Below are 6,600 nucleotides of genomic sequence, written 5' to 3' on the forward strand. Positions count from 1 at the left end.
TGAATCAAACTATAATTGTGATTTACTGTAAAAATATTTATGAAAGATAATTCATCCCTAATTTGGTCAGTTGGCTATTTTATTTTAAAAATGTAAATCTTTCTATGAGAGCACAAACGGAAGTGGAGGAAAGGCAGCTTCACTAGTTGGTTAAAAAAACTGAGGCTCATATAAGATGCAATCATCTCTAAAACTGCCTGTCATGAAGGCAAGGCTGATGGAACTGGTCCTTCCTTTATGATATCCTTGAGCTGTAATATTGCAATGACTTACTTTATTCTTCAAAGCAGTTTCTGCCGTTTATTTTAACTTGATTTCACCTATCCAATGATGCGTAAACAGTGTAACTTTTAAAATATATTTGACGAAAATGTTTCCTGAGATATCCAGGAATATGATGACAAAATGTTACATCATACCACCATTGAGAATTTAAAGGTATGCCACCAGCAATATTCGTAGTATTAGTGGACTAGAGTCACCCTGAGAGGAAAAAATCATGCCACAAGGCTCTGTCATGAACACTTCTTTATTTTCATCAGAAACTTCATGAATAAAGCATGCTTTCTTTAAGTTGTAGAAAATTCTGGGTGAATAGATATGTCAGGCAGCCTCTAAGATGACCCTAATTATTCCTGTCTCCTGGTATTCACATGTTTGTGTGATCCCCTCCTCTTGTGTGTGAACTGGTCCTAATGACTCACTTCTAATGAATGTAATATAGCAGAAGTGACAAGAGACACCTCTGAAATTAGGTTATAAAGAGACTCTGGTCTCCATTTTGCATGCTTTTTGCTTCCTCTCTCTTGCTAACTCACTGTGATTGATCCCAGCTGCCCCATGGAAAGGCTTCCATGACTAGAAACTGAGGGATACTTCTGACCAACAGACCCAAGGAACTAAATTCTACCAACAACCACACAAGTGAGCTCAGAAATACATCCTCTCTTAGCTGAGGCTTTACGTGAGGCTGCACTCCAGACACCTTCATTATAACTTGATAAGGGGCTTTCAGGCAAAGGCAACCAGATAAACTATGCCATGGATTCTAGACCCACAGAAACTTTGAGATAATATTTTCCCATATTGTAAGCCACTAATTTTGGGGGATAATTTGTTATAAAGCAATGGATAATTAAATCTGCTGATCAGGGGTCAGCAAACCACAGCGTGGGGGCCAAATCTGGTCTAAGGTCTGCCATTGTATGGCCCTTGAGCTAAGAATAGTCTTTACATTTAAAAGAGTTTGTTTGTTAATGAAAGAAGACTTATATGTAAAAAAGACCCAAGGCTCACAAAGACTGAAATATTTCACTAGTTTTTTCAGAAAAAGCTTGCCAATAGTAAAAAATATAACCAATAGCAGAATCAAGATTCAAAATGATTACCTTCACTCCCTAAAATAAATGAAGGAAATGAGATAAAATTTAGCAGTCATTAGTAAAAAGTTCTGCCCTGACTTTCAAAACTCAATCTCAGAAATATAGGATTGAAAAAATAGAAAGAAATATAAGATAGTGATCATGTGACCAGAATTAGAATATTTCAGTGGATCCCAGTCTCACAAAAAGCTAAAATATAGAATGGATGCTTTAAGTTAATATAATTCAAGATTGCATTAACATAAATATAAATCTACTTCACAGAGAAATATAACCTCAAGATTGCCCAACTTAACACATGTGGTCTATTTTAACATGTATCATTTTAAAATTGTTTAGAGACAATGGAGGAGGCATTTGTATTTTTTTTAGTGGAAAAGGTTTTTAATTTTACAACTGCAAGATACTTTTTAAAAAAAATCAACATAATAAGTGGAACTGTTGCAGGAAGGGGGACCCTTTCCAAGGCCCAAAACTGGGTTCTTGTCTAACACTCGGAAATGAATTATCCGAGGAGACACATGTGCTGACAAAGCAAGAGATTTTATTGGGAAAGGGCACCCGGGTGGAGAGCAGGAGGGTCAGGGAACCCAGGAGAACTGCTCTGCCACGTGACTCAAAGTCTCAGGTTTTATGGTGATGGGATTAGTTTCCAGGTGGTCTTTGGCCAGTCGTTCTAATTCAGTCTTTCCTGGTGGCGCACGCATCACTCAGCCAAGGTGGATGCTAGCGAGAGGGATTCTGGGAAGTGGACGGACACGCTGTGTCTCCTTTCCACCTTTCCCAAACTCTTCGTGTTGGTGGTGGCTTATTAGTTCCATATTCCTTATCAGGATCTGCTGTCATAAAACAACTCATGCAAATGGTTGCTATGGTGCCTGGCCAGGGTGGGCGGTTTCAATCAGTGTGCTTCCCCTAACAGAACTACTGGCATCCAAATTTACGTATTTTATGTATATTAATCTTTCTCCATATTTTTAACTTGAATCTTCCTGTAATGTTTATTTGTATTTTATAACATTTATATTTTTCATGGGTGTCTTTCCCTTCCTAGTCAATTGGGAAAATACACACAACCTAAAAGTTGAGAGTTATGTTTTATTAAGTGGGAATTTTTAGGACTTCAAACCTAAGAGGTAGCATCTCAAGTAACCTAGAGAGAACAGCTCTGAGGAAGGAGCAAAGGTGGGAAGGAGTCAGGTTATACAGAAATTTGCAACGAAGAGTAAGTAGTCTGAACGTCAAAAATATTTTTGTGAATTAAAGAAAACCAGGTTATCCCAAGTTAAGGGATTTAGCACTTTTCTGTTTAGGAGGGCTTCCTAGGTGGCTCAGTGGTAAAGCATCTACCTGCCAAGTGTGAGGAGACTTGGGTTCAGTCCCTGGATTGAGAAGATCCCCGGGAGAAGGAAATGGCAACCCATTCTAGTATTCTTGCCTGGAAAATCCCATGGACAGAGGAGCCTGGCGGGCTATAGTGCACAGGGTAACAAGAGTTGGACACAACTTAGTGACTAAACTACCACTTCTGCATGAGAAGGTGCAAGAGTCTAGGCTCACTGAAATCATTCCTTTCATAGGTATCTCAGCTGTCTGAGGCTAATATTTTGGTGAGTTTTTCAGTGCTCACCATAAGGAGTGACTGCAGCCTAATAGCTGCCAGATGCAAGTACTCTTCTCCTTCCTGAGTGCTCTTAGGGCTCAGAAATTCACATTCGGAATCCCTGACGACTGCGACATCTTTGTTTACTGATACAGCAGAAAATACTCCATCTCTCACCTTCTATACCAAGAGCAACATACCTGTGTTTGACTATGGAGCTGGGAGAGAATTGTTGTATTTAAGAGTGTTATGTCCTATGTATCTTCTATAACCTCTTGAAATTGGTCTATCTCTCTTTATCATGCTTTCATATCCTGTATACATCTGTGCCCAGAAATGTATCCTGGAGCTCTGAGGTAAGAGTTACTGCAGAATGAAATGCAAGATCATTACTTTTAAATACTTTAAATTCACATTTATACTTGTCATGAATAAGAAACATAGAGACTAACCAAAAATGTTTCAATTTATATGAATTCAACGAGTTTTGAAGACTGACTAAAAATATGATGCACCCAAAGACATAATTAACTCCACTTATTCCCTTTTTTCAGTAAAATCTACTCTCTCCTGGCTTTTTTTTTTTTTTTACTGATGTAGCTTATTTTAACATCACAGCCTACAATTCCTTGTTTCCTTTTATTCCTGAGAAATTGCTCTGAACATAGTAAGAAGTCACTAACTCAGACCCAGTGGCTTCTTCAGCTTTCACACCAGCCAGTGGTAGACAGTCAAGGAAGACGGGGGATAAAAAGAAACTTTGATGCTGAACTCTGAAAAGCAGAATGTGGAGGAATTAACAGAGTTCCTCTCAAGAATATTTCTCCCTGAGAATGAGCAACAAGTGGCTGCTATTTTCATAGTGTAGAAGGAGGTGCAGACTTACACTAAACTGACTCAATGATGAAAAGATTAAAAGAAAGAAAACACAGAGGAGAGAATTGGAGTAATAATACTTCTGCCTATACCAGATTACTATTTAATTAAATAACTTAAATATATAAGGTTAAAATTTAAATCTCAAACCTATATTTGGATAACGGTCACATTGGACTCTATTTTGTTCTACCAGCCCATTATTGGTAACTTTCCACAATAAACTTAATATTTAATTTCAGTCAGTTCAGTCGCTCAGTCATGTCCAACTCTGCAACCCCTGGACTGCAGCATTCCAGGCTTCCCTGTCCATCACCAACTCCTGGAGGTCGCTCAAACTCATGTCCACTGAGTCAGTGATGCCATCCAACCATGTCATCCTCTGTTTTCCCCTTCTCCTCCTGCCTTCAATCTTTCCCAGCATCAGGGTGTTTTAACTTAATATTCTCTTAATATTTAAGTCATAGATTATGACATTCTATAAAAATCTTTAACTGCTAAGGATGTAGATGGAAATAATTATATTAAGCATCTTAATAATGAGTGTCTCCATAAAAAGATGTACTTCTTATAAACTTTAACTATGAGAAACTAGGAGATTAAAAAATTCTTTTAAGTTTTTTTAATAACTTGGGAAAAAGGGAAACCAAGAATGAAGTAAACCAGCAAACTGACTTGCTTGCTAAAAAGGAAATTACAAGCATATATAACCAGATTTTATATTTGTAGATTAGTTATCAAGCAATTTACCAGAGATTATTCAAAGTCTTTAATATGAAGACTTTAATACAAAGTGAGTTTTATTGCTCAATATGTTTTTGCTTGTCTGAGAAGAGGAAAGTCACATCTCCAGAAAATACTCTTTTTGATATGAGATATATATAGTTATATGTCTATTGTACCTTTATTTTGAATGCAGTTTTTCTCTGTTACCATGTATTAGCCTTAACAGATTCACAGGTCAATTAGAAATGAAAATGCCTCTAAAATTAGTGTTTCTTAATATACATTTTATCATTTAACTAATATTAAATATGCTAATATTTATATTACTAATACAATTATTACACTTTATTCTTTTATATGTGGAGACGGAAATGGCAACCCACTCCTGTATTTTTGCTTGGAGAATTCTGTGAGCAAAAGGCCTGGCAGGCTATGGTCCATGAGGTTGCAAAGAGTCAGACATGACTGAGCAACCATCACTCTCTCACTCACTCATATATAATGCAGAACTTCATTTTTCTCCTGATTTTTCTAAAGTAAACAAACAAAATGGCAGTAGAAAGAAATATATATTATTGGTATGTCCCACTAACACAGTCTGTTTCTTTTTCCTTGTTCCCTTATTATTGTGCCCATATTCATCTTTATTTTAAATTATTGTTTTTGTGATAGACAAAATGTTATGCTTTAACTTTTTATTTAAAATTATAGCAAAACATTTTCTTGTTGCTTCATGGGTTCATAATGATCATCTTAATGTGCTAATGCTCAAAGACTTTATAAAATGAAATAGGGTGTCCCCTGTGGAAGGCCAGGTGATCAGTCATGTCTACAAGGTGCCGCTTACCTTGGTAAATTCTTCACTCTCTTCTCCTTTTACAGACTGAGACACCCAATTTGTTTCCTGTCCTAGAACTGATTGAGTATTGGGTCTCGCTTATTCTAAGAAACCTTAAAGAGACTGATGTATGATGAAACTAGAACAGCAAGTTATTAATTTATAATGAGAAATAAAGCAGTGAAGGTGCAAGCATTCCTTCCTGTATTTGCTTTGACCTGCCTATTACATTCTTGGCAAACTCCATGAGATGTCTAATGGTAAGGGAGGTAGCCTGACTGTGTGCTCAGGTGTGTCCAACTAGCATGGATGATAAACAAAAAAAGAATCCTTGGATTTCCCTGTTGCTAAGACTCCAAACTCCCAAAGCAGAGGGCCCACGTTCAACTCCTGGTGAGGGAACTAGATCCCACATGCATGGTGCAACTAAGAAGTTCGCACACCACAATGAAGATCCCTTGAGCCATATCTAAGACAGCATAGCCTAAATAGATAAACAAAAGATTAAAAAGAAAAAGAATCTCTAAGTAGTTTGAATGCCTGTTTGCATAACCACTCTAAATAGTTCTTAGAAAGATGATAGTGTCCTAATCAGTGATGAATGGGGACATATCTGTTTTGTTTTCAAGACCTCTCCTCTTGATTGTTGCCATTTCCATCACCAAACAACCCAATCCTCAGCTGGTGCATTCTTTCATTAAATGCATCAATGAGTTCATTCAGGTTACAATTATATATTAATACTTTGGACAACTTCATTCAGGTTACAATTATATATTAATACTTTGGACTTGAAAACCAATCTCCTTCTTCTGTCCTCATCCTTTAAGCTTTGATTTTACTGCCTCCCTCTTGCAAAAAAAATTATTTTTTTCTTAAATATTAGTTATTTTAAAACACCCATTAACCCCATATACCCCAAATATTCCATACAAATGGCATGATAGTATTACATTCAGTTCCTCCACCATAATTTATTTAAGCAGTTCTCTGTCAATGGCCATTTGTATTTTTCCCTTTCCCATGCTATGAAATCATAATGAATGTCCTTTTTTCTTTGGCATTTCTCACAAGGATAAATTCCTATGAGAATCAGAGACTCAAAGGGAGAATACATTGCATACCTTTTATATTTATTGCCTAATAACTTCACAAATGATTTGAGTAATTTATAC

Source organism: Muntiacus reevesi, chromosome 22, assembly GCF_963930625.1.
Source record: "Muntiacus reevesi chromosome 22, mMunRee1.1, whole genome shotgun sequence".
Classification (NCBI taxonomy): Eukaryota; Metazoa; Chordata; class Mammalia; order Artiodactyla; family Cervidae; genus Muntiacus; species Muntiacus reevesi.